Genomic DNA, 22,643 nt, shown 5'->3' on the forward strand with positions numbered 1-22,643 from the left:
GTTAGATTAAGTAGTGATTTTTGTCATTGATTTCTTTTGTAATTGTCAGGGAATTGTTTCACTGTGTATTTAATTGAGAAGTATTTCAGTCTGTCTCAAGAGTTTGATTAATTAGCAGTATTGCTTTAATTTGTAATATTGCTTTAATGCCACTGGAGGCAGATTTACAAACGAAGCGATTGTTCAAAGAGTTTCTAGAGTTTTGTTAATTGAATGAGAAAGAATCGCTTTCAGAATATAGTTTTTTGTTTGGGTTATCATTTATCGAGTTTAGATTTGACCAAACCCTTTCTCTTGAGTTATATGTAGTTGTAGTAAGCAGCAGCAGCCGCAGCAACAGCAGGAGCCGCCATACAGAGCATGTATTGCACTCAGCATGAATAATAGGTTTTTTTATTTTTTGTTAAGTAATGGAATGCAGCAGATCAAGCAGTAGCAGCAGAAAGATCAAGTAAGTTATTTGTTGCGCACAGGACCAATAAAAAAAGAGTAAAGTTTTGGCGATCTCTGTAATAGTAAAGTTAACAAGAGTACAAGCACGAGATTTTCAGTAGAAAACACGAGGTAAGAAGATAGAGCTCGCAACTTTCAACCTGAAGTCACACCCCGTGGCTCCCGACACCGCCAAGCCAGGTATAACACCCGTGTATCTCTCTGAAACACGTGAGGATTGGACATCTGCCCAGGTTGCCACCACACTACCCGACGACGGTCATCCGAGGTAGCGGAGAGCCGCGATTAATCGCTGAACACAACATGAATCCATTCGTTGGCAATCTACGCTTCCCCGTCTCGACACCGGTCCAAACAGAGCTGTTTGAGTTGTGGTGTGTACGGCAGCCCCACGCTTAGGCTTGCAGTTCCTTAGTATTCTGCTCCTGGTCTCGACGAACGGTGCGAGATGAACACAATGTTGCCGGCAGTCGATTTCCTGTTCTCGTGCGGCAGAAGCAGTTGTGAAGGCGTTACTACGGTCCTGATGCACAGAAAGGCGATCATGCCTTGTGGTGGGCAGATATGATCGACCGGAGCCTGACCTTACGATTCCATGCAGTCAAACATCGGGCAACCGTCACATCTGAATAACACACAATTCTAGTTACTGCACGATTCGACCAGCCGCCAAAATGAAGACCCCTTTCAGACTCTGTCAGATGCTGATGATACTGCCTCACACGAGTACACGTCATCTCCATGTCCTCCACAGTGATCGCTGAATATCTGTAACTGTTCACGGCTCTTACATACCACACCGGACCTGGTATCAACACGAAACACTAACAACATTAATGCACTGTGGTGGCCGTTCCACCTGTCACAGAGAATTGTGAATCTTAATCATTTACACACCAGACTGAGGGGTGTACATGTGCAAAGTTACACTGTCATCCAACCATCTTTTCTGGGTGTGACAAAATACGTTTGTTTCTATATGAGCAGTCGGAGCTGCAGGGCAAAGGACAACAATGATGGTTGGGATTTCGCTGTGAACGTCCACCACATAGTAGGGGCAGTGCAGTTCGGAAGCTGAAGCCTACTGACAAACACATATAACTTGTAAGATTCAAGGAGCGATTTTTAAATCAAATTGTTATTACGTTTTGTCAGTACGACCTATAATTCGACAAATACATACATTCAAACTCAAGAGTTTCTCGCTCTAGTGCGATAAAACATAAAGGTAAACAAATGATCACCCGAAGCGAAACAATGCCAATCACACGCTGCCAGATGGAAATCTACAAAAGGAAGACGGCGTAAAGAATGTAGCGTAGAAGACGTCACTTACTACACTCCTGGAAATTGAAATAAGAACACCGTGAATTCATTGTCCCAGGAAGGGGAAACTTTATTGACACATTCCTGGGGGCAGATACATCACATGATCACACTGACAGAACCACATGCACATAGACACAGGCAACAGAGCATGCACAATGTCGGCACTAGTACAGTGTATATCCACCTTTCGCAGCAATGCAGGCTGCTATTCTCCCATGGAGACGATCGTAGAGATGCTGGATGTAGTCCTGTGGAACGGCTTGCCATGCCATTTCCACCTGGCGCCTCAGTTGGACCAGCGTTCGTGCTGGACGTGCAGACCGCGTGAGACGACGCTTCATCCAGTCCCAAACATGCTCAATGGGGGACAGATCCGGAGATCTTGCTGGCCAGGGTAGTTGACTTACACCTTCTAGAGCACGTTGGGTGGCACGGGATACATGCGGACGTGCATTGTCTTGTTGGAACAGCAAGTTCCCTTGCCGGTCTAGGAATGGTAGAACGATGGGTTCGATGACGGTTTGGATGTACCGTGCACTATTCAGTGTCCCCTCGACGATCACCAAAGGTGTACGGCCTGTGTAGGAGATCGCTCCCCACACCATGATGCCGGGTGTTGGCCCTGTGTGCCTCGGTCGTATGCAGTCCTGATTGTGGCGCTCACCTGCTCGGCGCCAAACACGCATACGACCATCATTGGCACCAAGGCAGAAGCGACTCTCATCGCTGAAGACGACACGTCTCCATTCGTCCCTCCATTCACGCCTGTCGCGACACCACTGGAGGCAGGCTGCACGATGTTGGGGCGTGAGCGGAAGACGGCCTAACGGTGTGCGGGACCGTAGCCCAGCTTCATGGAGACGGTTGCGAATGGTCCTCGTCGATACTCCAGGAGCAACAGTGTCCCTAATTTGCTGGGAAGTGGCGGTGCGGTCCCCTACGGCAGTGCGTAGGATCCTACGGTCTTGGCGTGCATCCGTGCGTCGCTGCGGTCCGGTCCCAGGTCGACGGGCACGTGCACCTTCCGCCGACCACTGGCGACAACATCGATGTACTGTGGAGACCTCACGCCTCACGTGTTGAGCAATTCGGCGGTACGTCCACCCGGCCTCCCGCATGCCCCCTATACGCCCTCGCTCAAAGTCCGTCAACTGCACATACGGTTCACGTGCACGCTGTCGCGGCATGCTACCAGTGTTAAAGACTGCGATGGAGCTCCGTATGCTACGGCAAACTGGCTGACACTGACGGCGGCGGTGCACAAATGCTGCGCAGCTAGCGCCATTCGACGGCCAACACCGCGGTTCCTGGTGTGTCCGCTGTGCCGTGCATCATTGCTTGTACAGCCCTCTCGCAGTGTCCGGAGCAAGTATGGTGGGTCTGACACACCGGTGTCAAGGTGTTCTTTTTTCCATTTCCAGGAGTGTATAATACTGATAATGTTAAATATAATTCATCTGCTTTGTTGAGATTATATTTCAGTTCCCTGTACATCAATGCTACCTAAATACAGGATGGTTGTAATTAAAGTTTCGCTACTAGAGACAGTGTAGACAGCAAACTATTTTTCCTATGGCAGTTTTATAGGAATCTTGTTCAAACGGCGTGCTGAGGGATTAGTGTTGTTAGCAGTGTTAGGCGTCGGTGCTGATATGGCAAAGTGGTTCCGAAACACAAGCATCGGTGTGAATTGCAACTGCAGGCTGTCAACATGGATCTGCAGAAGGTGAGCAGTGCTTCACAAGTAAACCAGTTTTTTCAAAAGAACAGCAATGTGCTGTTTCTCTTGGGGAGTATCGAGGTATTAAAGCAAGGTGGCCAAGGTTTCGGTTCGCAGATCATGCCCGGACACGAGTGCCAAACCGTTCAGCCTCGCTTCACATTTCCCCCACTGCTACGCCACGCTGAGTGCGTGTTGGATGGAAGAGGCGGAAAACAGCGAACGCGCCGCATTCAAATGAGAGTACAGTCGTACTACATAGGACTTGCTTTTATATTTCACATTTCTTAACAACACAGATCACAAGCAACACAAGTTTTCAGTCTTAAGTAGATATTCTTGAGCAGCTGAAGACGTAATATAATTTTTATCTGGTACAGACAATTTCACAGAGTTTCACACTCAAGCTGCCACTAATCGTGTCTTACTTAGTTTCATAATCGGAAAAACGTCTTTTATGCAGATATGTAGATCGAAATATTGTAGCACTTTCGCAACCAAGGAGGCATGGAAAATCTACTTCAGAAAAGAAATGTAGATGTTGCGGACAGTTTTAACGTAAAAGATTCGTAATTAAAACTGAAATTACGTTGAAAACCAGTCAGTTACATGCGCGAGGCACTTTCAACGGAAACGGCAAACGATGTTGAGAACAGCTCGAAAACCAAATTTAACGTTAACAGTGTCCTCAAAACCTGTATAAAACTATCTTTGTAATTGTTGCATAGTCACAATGAATTCCTCAAACCTCGCGCTATCTTTAACGCCAGTGAGCTTATGGAACTGGATCGCGTTTGTCAGAATGTGTCCCTTTACAACGCGATTTTCTTTTTAAATGCATCCCCATCAAATCAGACAGAAGTTACAGTCGTACTGTGGGCAATGTGCTATGAAGTTCACTTAAAACAAGAAGTCTGCAATCCATTCCGAATGTTCTAATTTTCGTTCCTGCACTCCTTTTTCCTTCATAACTTCAGCAAAGCTAGATTTAAATTGAAAAACCGTTCCAGGCATGCGGCTTGGCATAACCAACGCACCTGGCAAATAATATACTAAGTCTCCGTACTCTTCGTTCATTTCCACTGGAAACTATTACAAATGAAAAATGGAATAATGGAGGTGACTTCGGAAAATTTACTGTTCGTAATACCAACTTCTTCAAGTGCTCCACGCCTTGGGATTTGTTCCTGCGAGAGGCTGACAGCCAATTGCGCAACAAACTGTTGAAGAAACTATAATTTGCATGGCTGCGAACATTGGACGCAATGTGCCGTCTTCAAGCAGTGCTCGAGCTGTGTCAGGACTGGTGAATATTCTATGGTCCATCGTTTAGAAAGTGCTCCGAACAACTGTCCTTCAGTCTCCAGTGTGGTCCCAGGCTGTCGTGTAAGAAGTTGATCGTTACATTGAACAACGTTTGTAGTCTGCAACGTAAACATAGTACGCTATTAGCAAACGTTGCCCTTAAAAATTTCGTGGAAATTAAAATGTCTTTCTTTCAATGGTTTGTTATTTCTCTTCCACATGTTCTTAAAAATCTTTCCATAAAGTTTCATTGTCCTATGATCGCCCACGTTTTACAGGGAACAAGAAGCAAAGTTTAACCTCTTATGTAACTACTCTGAATAAAATTTTCTGTTTCTTCCGCATATTTCCTGAAGTTGTGCTGCCTTGGGAAGTGCTTGTAGCAGTGTCATCACCCTCCTCCTTTCTATTATTACTGTGCGCCTCGAGCAGGCAGCGGTTCCTGAAATACTTTCAAGAACACTTTTTAATGCGATTTTTTCTTCCTCTATTGTCCATTCTTCTATAAATGTAAAGACGTTGCATTTAACAGTGGTGTTTGATTATTAACAACTTACAAGGTGGGTACGTCATTTTGGTTTCTGTAAGTTATTGATGTGCACGTTAGAGAGACAGAGCAACGGTCTTGCTACAGCACAGTCTTTGTCTCTCCACAGCCTCATACATTCTTACTTGAAGTGTAGTAGGTTCAAATGGCTCTGAGCACTATGGGACTTAACATCAGAGGTCATCACTCCCCTACAACTTAGAATTACTAAAGCCTAGCTAACCGAAGGACATCACACACATCCATGCCAGAGGCAGGATTCGAGCCTGCGACTGTAGCAGTCGCACAGTTCCGGACTGAAGCCATAGAACCTCTCGGCCACCGCGGCCGGCCCGAGGTGTGGTAGGTGATGGACGTCTCCAGTAGTGCTGCATTGGCTTGTGAGTGGATCTGTTATATTAAGAAAGAATTATTGTAAAGGAGAGCGAAGGATGAATACGATATATATATTGAAATGCGAAAAGAATATACATTTTGAATTTTTTTTTTTTTTTTTTTTTTTTTTTTTTTTTTTTTTTAGAGCAGCTAGTTTGTCGCAGTGATTGTTGTCAGCTAGTTAAATTTGTTCACATGCCCAGTGCTGGGAGAAAGACTACCTCACTTCTCTGAGTCATACCTTAACGTCTCAACTGATTGTTTTTTTTAATAAATACTCTGTGTTAATATTGTATCCTTTTTAGGTGTTTTTCAAAACAACTTTATGTGTGAAGATCACGAAAAGGTTTGCTCTGTATTTTTGAATACATACTTCATTCTAAAATCGTTATCTTGGAATATCACTTCATAAGAGTAATAACTCTCCCCATCCCACTAAAAAAGAAGGTTTATCATTGTGTTGTTGTGGTCTTCAGTCCAGAGACTGGTTTGACGCAGCTCTCCATGCTACTCTATCCTGTGCAAGCTTCTTCATCTCTCCATACCTACTGCAACCAACATCCTTCTGAATCTGTTTAATGTATTGATCCCTTGGTCTCCCTCTACGATTTTTACCCTCCACGCTGCTCTCCAATACTGAATTGGTGATCCCTTGATGCCTCAGAATATGCCCTACCAACCGATCCCTTCTTCTAGTCAAGTTGTGCCACAAACTCCTCTTCTCCCCAGTCCTATTCAATACTTCCTTATTAGTTACGTGATCTACCAATCTAATCTTCAGCATTCTTCTCTAGAACCAGATATCGAAAGCTTCTATTCTCTTCTTGTCCAAACTATTTATCGTCCATGTTTCACTTACATACGTGGCTACACTCCATACAAATACTTTCAGAAACGATTTCCTCACACTTATATCTATACTCGATGTTAACAAATTTCTCTTCTTAGAAACGCTTTCCTTGCCATTGCCGGTCTACATTTTATATTTTCTCTCCTTGACCATCATCAGTTATTTTGCTCCCCAAATAGCAAAACTCCTTTACTACTTTAAGTGTTTCATTCCCTAATGTAATTCCGGCAGCATCGCCCGATTTAATTAGACTACTTTCCATTAGTCTCGTTTTGCTTATGTTGATGTTCATCGTATATCCTCCCTTCAAGACACTGTCCATTCCGTTCAACTGCTCTTCCAGGTTCTCTGCTGTCTCTGATAGAATTACAATGTAATCGGCGAAGCTCAAAGTGTTTATTTCTTCTCCATGGATTTTAAAACCTACTCCGAATTTTTCTTTTGCTTCCTTCACTGCTTGCTCAATATACAGATTGAATAACATCGGGGAGAGACTACAACCCTGTAGCACTCCCTTCCCAATCACTGGTTCCCTTTCATATCCCTCGACCCTTATCACTGCCATCTGGTTTCTGTACAAATTGTAAATAGCCTTTCGCTCCCTGTATTTTACCCCTGCCACCTTCAGAATTTGAAAGATAGTATTCCAGTCAACATTGTCTAAAGCTTTCTCTAAGTCTACAAATGCTAGAAACGTAGGTTTGCCTTCCCTTTATCTATTTTATTTCGAGCAGTTAGTCCACGAACCCACGCGAATTGTAAATGGTTGCGAAAACACACGTGACCTCTTGGCCACAAACAATCCAGAGCTGATAGAGAGCATCATGACTGATACAGGGAGTAGTGATCACAAGGTCATTGTAGCTAAGCTTTATACCATTTCTTCCAAATCCATCAGAAACAAACGCAAAATAATTTTATTTAAATAAGCGGATAAAGTGCCACTAGAAGCCTTCCTAAAAGACAATTTCCATTCCTTCCGAACTGACTATGCGAATGTAGACGAGATGTGGCTCAAATTCAAAGATATAGTAGCAACAGCAATTGAGAGATTCATACCTCATAAATTGGTAAGAGATGGAACGGATCCCCCGTGGTACACAAAAAAGGTCCGAACGCTGTTGCAGAGGCAACGGAAAAAGCATGCGAAGTTCAAAAGAACGCGAAATCCCGAAGATGGGCTAAAATTTACAGACGCGCGAAATTTGGCACGTACTTCGATGCGAGATGCCTTTAATAGGTTCCACAACGAAACATTGTCTCGAAATTTGGTAGAAAATCCGAAGAAATTCTGGTCGTATGTAAAGTACACAAGCGGCAAGACGCAGTCAATACCTTCGCTCCGCAGTCCCGATGGTACTGTTATCGACGACTGTGCCGCTAAAGCGGAGTTATTGAACGCAGTTTTCCGAAATTCCTTCACCAGGGGAGACGAATGGCATATTCCAGAATTTGAAACACGAACATGTGCTAGCATGAGTTTCTTAGAAGTAGATACCTTAGGGGTTGCGAAGCAACTCAAATCCCTTGATACGGGCAAGTCTTCAGGTCCAGATTGTATACCGATTAGGTTCCTTTCAGATTACGCTGATACTATAGCTCCCTACTTAGCACTCATATACAACCGCTCGCTCACCGATAGATCTGTACCTACAGATTCTAAAATTGCGCAGGTCGCACCAGTGTTCAAGAAGGGTAGTAGGAGTAATCCATTTAACTACAGACCTATATCATTGACGTCGGTTTGCAGTAGGGTTTTGGAGCATATACTGTATTCAAACATTATGAATCACCTCGAAGGGAACGATCTATTGACACGTAATCAGCATGACTTCAGAAAACATCGCTCTTGTGCAACGCAGCTAGCTCTTTATTCGCACGAAGTAATGGCCGCTATCGACAGGGGATCTCAAGTTGATTCCGTATTTCTAGATTTCCGGAAAGCTTTTGACACCGTTCCTCACAAGCGACTTCTAATCAAGCTGCGGAGCTATGGGATATCGTCTCAGTTGTGCGACTGGATTCGTGATTTCCTGTCAGGAAGGTCGCAGTTCGTAGTAATAGACGGCAAATCATCGAGTAAAACTGAAGTGATATCAGGTGTTCCCCAGGGAAGCGTCCTGGGACCTCTACTGTTCCTGGTCTATATAAATGACCTGGGTGACAATATGAGCAGTTCTCTTAGACTGTTCGCAGATGATGCTGTAATTTACCGTCTAGTAACGTCATCTGAAGACCAGTATCAGTTACAAAGCGATTTAGAAAAGATTGCTGTATGGTGTGTCACGTGGCAGTTGACGCTAAATAACGAAAAGTGTGAGATGATCCACATGAGTTCCAAAAGAAATCCGTTGGAATTCGATTACTCGATAAATAGTACAATTCTCAAGGCTGTCAATTCAACTAAGTACCTGGGTGTTAAAATTACGAACAACTTCAGTTGGAAGGACCACATAGATAATATTGCCGGGAAGATTAGCCAAAGGTTGCGTTTCATTGGCAGGACACTTAGAAGATGCAACAAGTCCACTAAAGAGACAGCTTACACTACACTCGTTCGTCCTCTGTTAGAATATTGCTGCGCGGTGTGGGATCCTTACTAGGTGGGATTGACGGAGGACATCGAAAGGGTGCAAAAAAGGGCAGCTCGTTTTGTATTATCGCGTTATAGGGGAGAGAGTGTGGCAGATATGATACACGAGTTGGGATGGAAGTCATTACAGCATAGACGTTTTTCGTCGCGGCGAGACCTTTTTACGAAATTTCAGTCACCAACTTTCTCTTCCGAATGCGAAAATATTTTGTTGAGCCCAACCTACATAAGTAGGAATGATCATCAAAATAAAATAAGAGAAATCAGAGCTCGAACAGAAAGGTTTAGGTGTTCGTTTTTCCCGCTCGCTGTTCGGGAGTGGAATAGTAGAGAGATAGTATGATTGTGGCTCGATGAACCCTCTGCCAAGCACTTAAATGTGAATTGCAGAGTAGTCGTGTAGATGTATTTCCTAAGATAAGTCGTAGGGTCAGTATTGCCTCACGTGTTCCAACATTTCTGAGGAATCCAAACTTCCATGAGGTCGGCTTCTACCAGTTTTTCCATTCGTTTGTAAAGAATTTGTGTCAGTATTTTGCAGTCGTGGCTTGTTAAACTGATAGTTCTGTAATTTTCACATCTGTCAACACCTGCTTTCTTTGGAATTTGAATTATTTTATTCTTCTTGAAGTCTGAAGGTATTTCGCCTGTCTCATACATCTTGCTCACGAAAAGGTAGAGTTTTATTAGGCCTGGCTCTCCCAAGGCTGTCATTAGTTCTAATGGGATGTTGTGTACTCCCGGGGTCTTGTTTCAACTTAGGTCTTTCAGTGCTCTGTCAAACTCTTCTCGCAGTATCATATCTCCCATTTCATCTTCAGCTACATCCTTTTCCATTTCCATAATATTGTCTTCAAGTACATCACCCTTGTATAGACCCTCTATATACGCCTTCCACCTTTCTACTTTCCCTTCTTTGCTTAGTACTGGGTTTCTATCTGTGCTCTTGATATTCATGCAAGTCGTCCTCTTTCCTCCAAAGGTCTCTTTAACTTTCCTGTCGGCAGTATCTATCTTACCCTTAGTGATGTGTGCCTCTACATTCTCACATTTGTCCTCTAGGCATCCCCGCTTAGACATTTTGCACTTCCTGTCGATCTCATTTTTGAGACGTTTGTATTCATTTTTGCCTTCTTCATTTACAGCATTTTTGTATTTTCTCCTTTCATCAGTTAAATTAATATCTCTTCTGTCAACCAAGAATTTTTTACGTACTTGATGCTTTGCTACCTTCACTATTTCATCTCTCAAAGCTACCCATTCTTCTTCTTCTGTATTTCTTTCCCCCCTTCTTGTCAATCGTTCCCTAATGCTCTCCCTGAAGCTCTCTACAACCTCTGGATCTATTAGTTTATCCAGGTCCCATCTCCTCAATTTCCCACGTTTTTGCAATTGCTTCAGTTTTAATCTGCTGTTCATAACCAATAGATTGTGGTCAGAGTCCACATCTGCCCCTCGAAATGTCTTACAATTTAAAACCTGGTACCTTCCAGTATCTCCAGGCTTCTTCCATGTATACAACCTTCTTTTATGATTCTTGAACCAAGTGTTAGCTAGGATTAAGTTGTGCTATGTGCAAAATTCTAGCAGGTGACTTCCTCTTTCATTCCTTACTCTCATTCCATATTCACCTACTACGTTTCCTTCTCTTCCTTTTCCTACTGTCGAGTTCCAGTCATCCTCGACTATTAAATTTTCGTCACGCTTAACTTATTTTATCTCATCATACATCGTCATCTGCGGAGCTAGTTGGCATGTAAAGTTGTATTATTGTGGTAGGTGTAGCTTCGTATCTATCGTGGCCAGAATAATGCGTTCACCATGCTGTTTGTAGTAGCTTACCGGCATTCCTATTTTCCTGTTCATTATTAAACCTAACCCTGCGGTATCCCTATTTGTAATTTTTTTACTTGTAATTCTTTAACACACATTCTTGTAAAACTATTGTCTCTTTCTATTTGTAACGTGTTGCTATGTTTCTAGCAATAATGTCTTGAATTTTGTCCTCCTCTCATGCTTGTCTGAAATGACCCTTGTACAAATTTCTACCTGGGGAAGGTGGAAGATATGTTAGGTGGGCAAGTCATTTTTGTAAGTTGTCGATGTGCACACCGAAGAAAGAGAAATTTATGTTACTGATAACAATCTTTGATGTTGCTGTGACAGAGTCTTTGCCTTTGTACAGCCTCATGTGGTAGGTGACGGACGTATTCAGTAGAGCTGTGCTGAATTGTGATTGTATCTGTTAGATGAAGAATGATTTAGTTTAAAGGACAGCAAGGATGAATATGATGTATATACTGAAATGCGATGTGTAAACAATATAAATTTTAAATATTTTTTTGAAGAGTAGAAGTTAGAGGTAAGACTGCAGCACTGCGCAGCTGGTATTTCGGAGTGATTATTGTCAGCTAGTTAACTTTGTTCGTTTGCTCAGAGCCAAGAGAAAGACCACCCCGCTTCCATGAATCATGCATTGACATATCAACTGATTAAGCGGTTTGGTTTTAATAGAAACTGTTAACACTGTAGTTTTTTAAAATCATTGTTCACTTTGTTAAGCGTAATGTTATTCAGACCAACATTATGTGTGAAGATCACGCGAAGTTTTACTCTTTCTTCATGAAGAAGTACTTCATTTCAAAATCGTCGTATTGAAACATTATTTCATAGGAATGGCCATTCCCCCCGTGCCACTGTTTGAAGAAGGTTTACCATTACGCATTTCTACACTCTACCATATGGTATGCAACAGTTTGAATATTCCATAGAAATTTTATTTAGAAATAGAAAACTAGATTAGACGCTGCCCGCTTGCTGTTTGCTGTTGCGCTTTGGAGAAATCTGCAACAATGTAGTCAAGAAGAGCAGTAAGTAGAAATTTTGATTAGGGGTAGATAATTCTTTCACTACAGTTGCTTGTTTAATAGAAAGAGAAGTTGGATTCAGATCAGTTACAGTGCAGTTCAAATTAGGTTATGTTTAGTCGAATGTTAAGATACGAGTTTAAGTTGGGTAACAGTTAGTGGCTACAAATATTTGTTAATACGTAGATTTTGTATAGAGTGGGAGGTAAATATAGGCTAAATTTCATACAGAAACACATAGTGCGGAATTTACGAACTTCCCTTGCATGTATGATGTGAAAAAATTGCGGTACCATGATGTGTAGTAAGGATAAGCAACGAGAACGCTGGAACCATGCAGGCTGGCTGGCGAAACCCAACTTCGGAACAAAGGGATGGTCCCGCCCAGCAGCCAGGACGAGGATACGTTTCCGTGCCGGTGCTACGTAATTTTGCGCGAGTTCCACCATATCGTAAGTGAACTCCACTGCAGATCACTGAGCTTCGTCTAAAATGATTACGTCCGTTTCTTCGCTGTTTTTGTCTGACTACAGTGACATAGTAAAAAGTGAATTAAGAGATCCTTTAAAGAAGCACTACTGAGCCGAAATTGGTAGGACATGAGAACTGAAAAGTACGTGGGCAATTAGGTGCAAAGAACTGGGAGAAAAAAGAGTGCAAACAGATGTTGGAAGTCTTAGAAAGGTAATGAAAAGAACACAAAAATAAAAAGAAGAAAGTGGGAAAGTGCGAGTAACACTCGCGCTCTAATGGTTTTGTACAAACTGAATTACGTATACAGATAGTCGATACATCCGGGAATCGATATCGGTACTGAGAAAATACCGATCGCAGCTTCCGATAATGTTTCAATTTTAAGTTTTGAATTTAATTTTTTTGTTTAATATCGCATTCAGTATTGCAATATTAGAATTATTTTATTAATTTTTAGTTATATTAACACGTACTGGTAATTGGCAACTGCAGATTCGTTAACCTCGTCTGCTCTCGTCCCTATTACGATTACTGGAAAAATTAGTGAGACGTCTCCAGAGAAGAAACCCGTACAACTGACCATAGGGCTACGGCTGTTACGCAAACGTCGAATTGTTCTGTGAAACGCTACGATATATGCACTATGGGACATCGCAATCTCACTGCAAACAACAGAAGTGCTGTTTTGCCTCAATTACCATTATTACTTAGCTCTGAAACATTACAAATGAAAGTGCAGGCGTAGCTCAGCCAAATGGCACAAAATATTTGTAAATTATGTAAACAAACTTTCCTTTACAGCACTCTACCTGCTACTGAAAACCAGATCAAAATCCCTACAATATTTGCTGAGCGTTTTGACAGATTACGAGTGCTATCTAAGTTTGTAATCACAAAAACTATTTTGTAAGTGATATGTTTAAAAACTAACAGTTTCCCCCTTTTCCTGTACTTTTACTGTGAAACAGTGCTTCTTGCCAAATTTAGTGATTCTGTGTCAACAGGGAGTATCTTATAGATTTTCATTAGTGAGGTTGTATCAAAAATGACCATATCTTTGTTTGCATTGACTCACTGACTCACAAGTAAACCTACCCAAGGCATATACTTCGATTTTGATCAGCTGTGAATGCGCTGTAATTGTAAGTAGGCTGTTTAGGTTTTTATGTTGTAGGGCTCTGTATGAAAATCACTAACTCTGATGTGGGTCTTCTCTGTTGTGGCCCATTACCTGTCTGCATGTCAAGAGTTAGCACTGCCCTTGCGTTGGAAGGACAACATTACTTCTTCAAGACTGCATGGAAATCCACTACTTCTGTGTGCATTTTCTTTTACTGCTCAGACTTCGAAAAAAAACTGCAATTACTACTGTGAGGAATGATCAGGACTGTCTTTATGGACTGTGAAAAAAATTTTGCTTTTGACCAACATTGTGTCGATAAGTGTGTGCATATGACATATTTGTTAGCGTTAATATAAAAAGTTTTTAACAAATTTGTATTGGTCAACGCTCAAAACAATTTCTTAAAATTTTTGTGGGGAGCATAGGGGCTATGTAAGTAGGCTGTTTAGGTTTTTATGTTGGTAACGCCACGTAGCACTCTGTATGAAACTCGCTGACTGTGCTGTGTGCAGTCTGTGGCTGGTTTGCATTGTTGGAACATTTGCTATTGTAGTGTTGGGCAGATGGATCTGGACAACGCCTAGCGTTGCGCAGTTGGAGGTGAGACGCCAGCAGTGGTGGATGTTGGGAGGGAGATGGCAGAGTTTTGAGAGCGGAGAATCTGGACGTGTGTCCGCCAGAAAAAGGAAAATTGTAAAGATGGGTGTCATGAATTGATATATATTATGACTTTTGAACACTAGTAATGTAAAATATATTGTTTGTTCTCTATGAAAATCTTTCATTTGCTAACTATGCCTATCAGTAGTTAGTGTCTTCAGTAGTTAGAGTCTTTTATTTAGCTGCAGTATTGGTGCCCGCTGAAATGCAGTAGTTCGAGTAACGAAGATTTTTGTAAGGTAAGTGATTCATGAAAGGTATAGGTTAATGGTAGTCAGGGCCATTCTTTTGTAGGGATTACTGAAAGTCAGGCTGAGTTGCGCTAAAAATATTGTGTGTCAGTTTAGTGATGATCAGAATAAGTAAAGAGAAATCTGTCTGATTACGTTGAGTTTCGCTCAGCTGTTTGAAAATCAAATAACGTAGAGGTTTTCCAGCACAGTAATATATAATTTTCTAAGGGTGCGTTTCATAATGTAGAGCAAAATAAGTAACATAAATTTTATATACGTGCCTATATGGCTGTCAGTGGGGTGGCGGTGAGTGGGTGGGTGGGGGGTGGGGGGGGGGTGGTGGTAGGGGTGAAACAAGCCCTTGAAGAAAACTGAGTATAATATTTCTGCATGAATACCTTTCAACGCTAACAGACACAAAGAAACTTCAAATAAAAGTGGTATGGTTTTGAATGTTCGTTACAACTGTGCAACCATATTTGTGGATAAAATCATGTTTTTCGAAATCCCCTTCCATCACTATTTTGTTTTTCTTTTCGGCACTTGATTAATACGAAAAAGTATAGCATCGTTAACTCCGCATTGTCACATTTGATGAACTGCTATTCCAAACAAATATTTGTCAGAAATAAGCTAGAAATATTTCTATATAGCTCTACGCGCTCCCGATGTGTGTCCACTTAATAGCGATTGTTATATTGGGTTGTTTAACAATTCTTATCCAGATAAAAATATTCAAGATGTATGTTGTAGCCTACATATAAGGTTCTATTTTAATTTCAAGAATATAAAATACTTGTGTCTCATTGGGTCTTTTCTTTTTACATTTTGTGTATTTTTTTTGTTTCAAGCTGTAACGTTTTCAGGTTTAATTACGCTACATTTTAAATTTTTGTATATTATTGTTGTAACATTATCGTAAATCTGTTCAGTAATGAGGTAGCAGAAAGCTGTTCAGGTCATAATGTGCTGAACGGCAGGGGTTTCAAAAAACACTTTTTTAGACAAATATAGGTGCACCGTTGTAACTTACGTTAACACCATAGACGTTATCTTTATATGTGGCACCGTTTCAATGTTACTACTTCAGAAAAATTAAATTTTTCTCAGGGACATGTTTCGACGCTCTAAAAAGGTTTAAATGGCTCTGAGCACTATGGGACTTAACTTCTGAGGTCATCAGTCGCCTAGAATTTAGAACTACATAAACCTAACTAACCTAAGGACATCACATACATCCATGCCCGAGGCAGGATTCGAACCTGCTACAGTATCGGTCGCGCGGTTCCAGACTGTAGTGCCTAGAACCGCTCGGCCACAAAAGGCCGTCGCCCTCTAAAAGCCGTGTGGGCACGTATAAATAAGTGTATGTCTCTTATTTTGCTCTACTCTACAACATATTCAAATAGGATGAAAATCGAAACGTATCGTTTGGTTTGGTTTACGTGCCGGATGCTTAAATTTTTTACAGCGGTAAGACACTGTAGATCTCACAAGGGAACCCCCCCCCCCCCCCATCGCACCCCCCCTCAGATTTAGTTATAGGTTGGCACAGTGGATAGGCTTTGAAAAACTGAACACAGATCAATGGAGAAAACAGGAAGAAGTTGTGTGGAACTATGAAAAAAATAAGCAAAATATACAAACTGAGTAGTCCATGCACAAGATATGCAATACCAAGGAGAAGGTGAGCGCAGGAGCGCCGAGGTCAAGTGGTTAGCTAGAGCAGCTGCGGAAGGATAGGTCATTGATTCAAGTCTTCCCTCGAGTGAGAAGTTTAATTTTTTATTTTCAGACAATTTGAAAACGTTGAAAACATAGATTTTAACAGAGCACAAGGAAAACTGTGCGAGTGTGAAACTGTTGCATTCATTTGTTGCAGTTCATGTGACAAACTCTTATGTTTTCATCATTTTTTTGGGAGTGATTATCACATCCACAAGAAAACCTAAATCGGGCAAGGTGGAAGAATATTTTTACCCATTCGCCAAGTGCACAAGTTAGGTGGGTCGACAACTTATTCCTGTCATGTGACGCACATGCTGTCACCCGTGTTGTATAGAATACATCAGACGTGTTTTCGTGTGGAAGAATCGGTTGACCTATGACCTTGCGATGAAATGTTTTCGGTTCCCATTGGAGAGGTCTACTAATCGCACAGTTTTGCAGTGCGGTCGCAAAACACAGACACTAAACTTATTACATTGAACAGAGACGTCAATGAAGGAACGGACAGATCATAACTTTGCGAAAATAAAGAAAGTAAATTTTTCACTCGAGGGAAGATTCGTACCAAGGAACTCTCTCTCTTGGTAATTCCTCACGCTAACCACGGGACCACAGCGACTGAGCTCATATTTTCCTTGATGGTGCATATCTTGCACATGGGCTACTCAGTTTGTATATTTTGCTTATTTTTTTCATAGTTCCACGCAACTTCTTCCTGTTATCTCGATTGATCTGTGTTCAGTTTTTCAGGGCCTATCCACTGTGCCAACTTATAACTAAATCTGAGAGGGGTGCGATGGGGAGGTTCCCTTGTCAGTATGTGATATAAATTTGAACTGCCCATTCCTAGCAAAATGATGCTGTAATCATTAGGAGAGGCAGACACAAAGAGCAACCAAATGACGCAGTAAGGGATCCGCTTTTTCCGAGGTACGGAACCATATAAAGAGTTTCATCACGCCAAGTGTTTCTGGCTGCATGTTTCAGGAAAGATACACCTCAGAGTGGGACAGAGAGCTTTCTTTAGTTTACTCGGAACGTGAAGTGCGTGCGTGTTCCTTAACGAAGGGAGCGGGGGCGCTGGAGAGACAGTACGTCACGACAGGAGGAAGCGGGTGGCGCGAATCTGCTCGTGGGGCGACGCTGAGGACACGGTGCGCGGAGCTTTACGGTCCACGCAAGCGTGTGCGGACTAGCAACGTCTCACACCTCGCGCACAGGATACAAGCCGTGCGTGAGCAGAAGGTTTCCACGGACGGCCGGCCGCGCCTACGAGGGCCGCATCCTCGCCGCGGGGCCCGCGCGGCGCGCAGTCCGGGCACGTCTGCCGAGCTGCCGCTTCCAGGAACCGCCGGGGCGGCGCCTCGCGGCCCGGCAGAGGTGCCGGAATTCCTCCCGTCACTCAACGCGTCAGCACTGCCGCGACACACTGCAGCTGCGCCTCGGACGATTAACTCTTGTTACCAGCAGAGGATGTGGGTGTGGATGAGATAGGAGATGCGATACTGCGTGAAGAGTTTGACAGGGCGCTGAGGGGCCTAGGTCGAAGCAGGGCCACGGGAGTAGACAACATTCCATTAGAACTACTGACGGCCTTGGGAGAGCCAATCCTGACAAAACTCTACCATCTGCTGAGCAAGATGTATGAAACAGGTGAAATACCCTCAGGCTTCAAGAAGAATATAACAATTCCAATCCCAAAGAAAGCAGGTGTTGAGAGATGTGAAAATTACAGAACTACCAGTTTAATAAGCCACAGCTGCAAAATACTAACACGCATTCTTTACAGACGAATTGAAAAACTGATAGAAGCCGACCTCGGGGAAGATCAGTTTGGATTCCGTAGAAATGTTGGAACACGTGAGGCAATACTGACCCTACGACTTATCTTAGAAGCTAGATTAAGGAAAGACAAACCTACGTTTCTAGCATTTGTAGACTTAGAGAAAGCTTTTGACAATGTTGACTGGAATACTCTCTTTCAAATGCTGAAAGTGGCAGGGGTAAAATACAGGGAGCGAAAGGCTATTTACAATTTGTACATAAACCAGATGGCAGTTATAATAGTCGAAGGATATGAAAGGGAAGTAGTGGTTGGGAAGGGAGTGAGACAGGGTTGTAGCCTCTCCCCAATGTTATTCAATCTGTATATTGAGCAAGCAGTGAAGGAAACAAAAGAAAAATTCGGAGTTGGTATTAAAATCCATGGAGAAGAAATAAACACTTTGAGGTTCACCGATGACATTGTAATTCTATCAGAGACAGCAAAGGACTTGGAACAGCAGTTCAACGGAATTGATAGTGTCTTGAAAGGGGGACAAAAGATGCACATCAACAAAAGCAAAACGAGGATAATGGAATGTAGTCGAATTAAATCGGGTGATGCTGAGGGAATTAGATTAGGAAACGAGACACTTAAAGTAGTAAAAGAGTTTTGCTATTTGGGAAGCAAAATAACTGATGATGGTCAAAGTAGAGAGGATATAAAATGTAGACTGGCAATGGCAAGGAAACCGTTTCTGAAGAAGGGAAATTTGTTAACATCGAGTATAGATTTAAGTGTCAGGAAGTCGTTTGTGAAAGTATTTGTATGGAGTGTACCCATGTATGTAAGTGAAACATGGACGATAAATAGTTTGGGAAAGAAGAGAATAGAAGCTTTTGAAATGTGGTGCTACAGAAGAATGCTGATGATTAGATGGGTAGATCACATAACTAATGAGGAGGTATTGAATAGGATTGGGGAGAAGAGACGTTTGTGGCACAACTGGACTAGAAGAAGGGATCGGTTGGTAGGACATGTTATGAGGCATCAAGCATCACCAATTTAGTATTGGAGGGCAGCTTGAAGGGTAAAAATCGTAGAGGGAGACCAAGAGATGAATACACTAAGCAGATTCAGAGCAATGTAGGTTGCGGTAGGTACTGGGAGATGAAGAAGCTTGCACAGGATAGAGTGGCATGGAGAGCTGCATCAAACCGGTCTCAGGACTGAAGACCACAACAACAACAGCAGTAGTCAGTATCTGACACCGGGTTGTACACCGAAGCCTCAAAGAAACTGATACAGGCATGCGTATTCAAATACACAGATGTGCGAACCAACACAATACGACTCTGCGGTCGGTAATGCCTACATGAGCAACTACACTCATGCTCATGAATTAAGGATAATTGAAGAGCGTGGTGCCACACAGTGTGGCACAACACAAATCTGGCGCTAATGGCATAGGCACATAGAAAACACACCCGACATAGATGTGTAACTCCACGGTACTGGTGGTAAGTTGAGAAAACCGTCACGAAACACATGTGCTACAAAACGCCACTGTTTCCTGCACATGTACCCCGACATCAGTATGGGATATGTACACCATGCACACGTACAGAGGCCCCACAACGGGTTGGCATGCTCCGGATCAGCTGCTGGGGTATAGCCTCCAATTCTTTCACCAATGCCTGTCGGAGCTCCTGAAGTGTCGTAGGGGTTTGAAATGAAATGTCGCTTGGCTAGGGCCTCCTGTCGGGTAGACCGTTCGCCTGGTGCAGGTCTTTCGATTTGACGCCACTTCGGCGACCTGCGCGTCGATGGGGATGAAATGACGATGATTAGGACAACACAACACCCAGTCCGTGAGCGGAGAAAATCTCCGACTCAGCCGGGAATCGAACCCGAGCCCTTAGGATTGACAGTGTCACGCTGACCACTCAGCTACCGGGGGCGGACCGGGGTTTGAAGACGTGCAATGATACGTCGACTGAGAGGATCCCAGACGTGCTCGGTGGGGTTTAGGTCTGGAGAACAGGCAGGCCACTCCATTCGCCTGATATCTTCTGTTTCAAGGTACTCCTCCACGATGGCAGCTCGGTGGGGCCGTGCGTTGTCATCCATCAGGAGGAAGTTGGGACCCACTGCACTCCTGAAAATGCGGATATATTGGTGCAAAATGACGTCCTGATACACCTGACATGTTACAGTTTCCCTGTCAAAGACATGCAGTGGTGTACGTGCACCAATCATAATCCCACCTCACACCATCAAACCACGATCTCCATACATGTCCCTTTCAAGGACATTTAGGGGTTGGTATCTGGTTCCTGGTTCACGCCAGATGAAAACCCGGCGAGAATGGATGTTCAGACTATGCCTGGACTCGTCCGTGAACATAGCCTGCGACCACTGTTCCAATGATCATGTACTGTGTTCTTGACACCAGGCTTCACGGGATCTCCTGTGACCAGGGGTAAGTGGAATGCACCTTGCAGCTCTCTGGGCGAATAAACCATGTCTGTTCAGTCGTCTGCAGACTGTGTGTCTGGAGACAACTGTTCCAGTGGCTGCGGTAAGGTTCCGAGCAAGGCTACCTGCAGTACTCCGTGGCCGTCTGCGGGCACTGATGGTGAGACATCGGTCTTCTTGCGGTGTTGTACATTGTGCACGTCCCTTACCGTAGCAGCTGGACATGTTTCCTGTCTGCTGGAACCATTGCCATACTCGTGAGATCACGCTTTGTACCACGCGGAGGGCCCGTGCTGCGACCTGCTGTGTTTGACCAGCCTCCAGTCGCCCTAGTATTCTGCCCCTCATAACATCATCAATATGTGTTCTTTGAGCCACTTTCAACACACAGTCACCATTAGCGAGTCTGAAAAAGTCTGCACACTTACTCGCTGCACCGTACTCTGACATGCACCGACACACCTCTGCATGTGTGGACTGCTGCGAGCGCCACCGTGCGACGACCGCAGGTCAAATGCACCGCATGGTCATACCCCGAGGTGATTTAAAACCGCCCACCAGAGCATTGTTTCACCATGTATCACCATTATCCTTAACTTATGAGGATCAGTGTAGTTTCTGGAGCAGTTGTTAGATCGGTTACTGCTGCTACAATGGCAGGTTATCAATATTTAAGTCAGTCTGAACGTGGTGTTGTAATCGGCGTACGAGTGATGCGACAAGCGTCTCCGAGGTAGCGATGAAGTGTGGATTACTCCCGTACGACCATTTTACGAATGTACCGTGAATATCAGGAATCCGGGGAAACATGAACTCTCCGACATCGCTACGGCCGGAAAAAGATCCTGCAAGAACGGGACCGACGACTGAAGAGAATTGTTCAACGTGACAGAAGTGCAACTCTTCCGCAGATTTCAATGCTGACAAGTCTCAGCGAGCGAACCATTCAACGAAACATCGATATAGTCATTCCGTGTCGAAGGCCGACTCGTGTACCCGGGCCCGTCAACACCGACGTTTGACTGGACTGTAAACTTGATGCCTGGTCAGACGAGTCTCGTTTCAAATTATGTCGAGCTGATAGACGTGTACGTGTGAAGAGACAGCCTCATCAATCAGTGGATCCTGCATGTCAGCAAGACACTGTTCAAGCAGGTGGAGACTCTGTAAAAGTATGGGGCGTGTACAGCTGGAATGGTATAGGACCCCTGATAGATCTAATTACGACTCTGATAGGTTACACGTATGTAAGCATCCTGGAAGTTCACGGCATGCATTCATGTCCATTCTGCATTCTGACGGACTTGGCCAATTGCAGCAGGACGATGCGACACCCCATGTGTTCAGAATTCTACAGAGTGGCTCCAGGAACACTCTTCTGAGTTTAAACACTTCTGTTGGCCACCAGACTCCCCAGACATGAACATTATTTAGCACACCTGGGATGCCTTGCAAGTGCTGTTCAGAAGAGATCTTCACCCGCTCGTGCTCTAACGGATTTATGGACAGTCCTGTAGGATTCACGGTGTCAGTTCCCTCCTGCCCTGCACTACTGCACTAATGAGTCTTGCGGTACTTCTGCGTGCTCGCGGGGGCCCTTCACGATATTGGTCAGGTGTACCAGTTTCTGTGGTTCTTCAGTGTATCTGACAAGGGCTGCTTCTATACTTCAGCTTAGTGTGAGCACATACAACGCCCTGCAATGTGATTTCAGGAGGAACAAGACCTCTCACGCAATTTTACAAGACAACGCCCCATATCAAACGGCCCCTTCCATCACGGCATTTACTACCTCAAAAGGCATTCTGTTGTTCTACAGCCCCTCTATTAACATGATCTGAATCCTCGTCTCCTTTTTCTTTTCCGAAAACAAATGTCTGAATACATTTTCTGAAAATATTATAATTTCAATAAAGATTGCATTGAATAAATTGGTGTGTTCATATGGCGCGTCCTTCTCATTTAATGTGAGGGGGCAGAGTATGATAATAATTTTTATTAAAGCGAATTGGACTGTAATGACTGTACATCCTGACTTCGAACTAATGTCAAAGCCTAATTAATTTTAACTAGGAAGGTTCTTGTTTTCTTCTTGATTTTTGATAGTGCGTGGGAACACGGTAGAAATCAGGCACGACAGTAACAG

This window comes from Schistocerca gregaria, chromosome 2, assembly GCF_023897955.1.
Source record: "Schistocerca gregaria isolate iqSchGreg1 chromosome 2, iqSchGreg1.2, whole genome shotgun sequence".
Taxonomy (NCBI): Eukaryota; Metazoa; Arthropoda; class Insecta; order Orthoptera; family Acrididae; genus Schistocerca; species Schistocerca gregaria.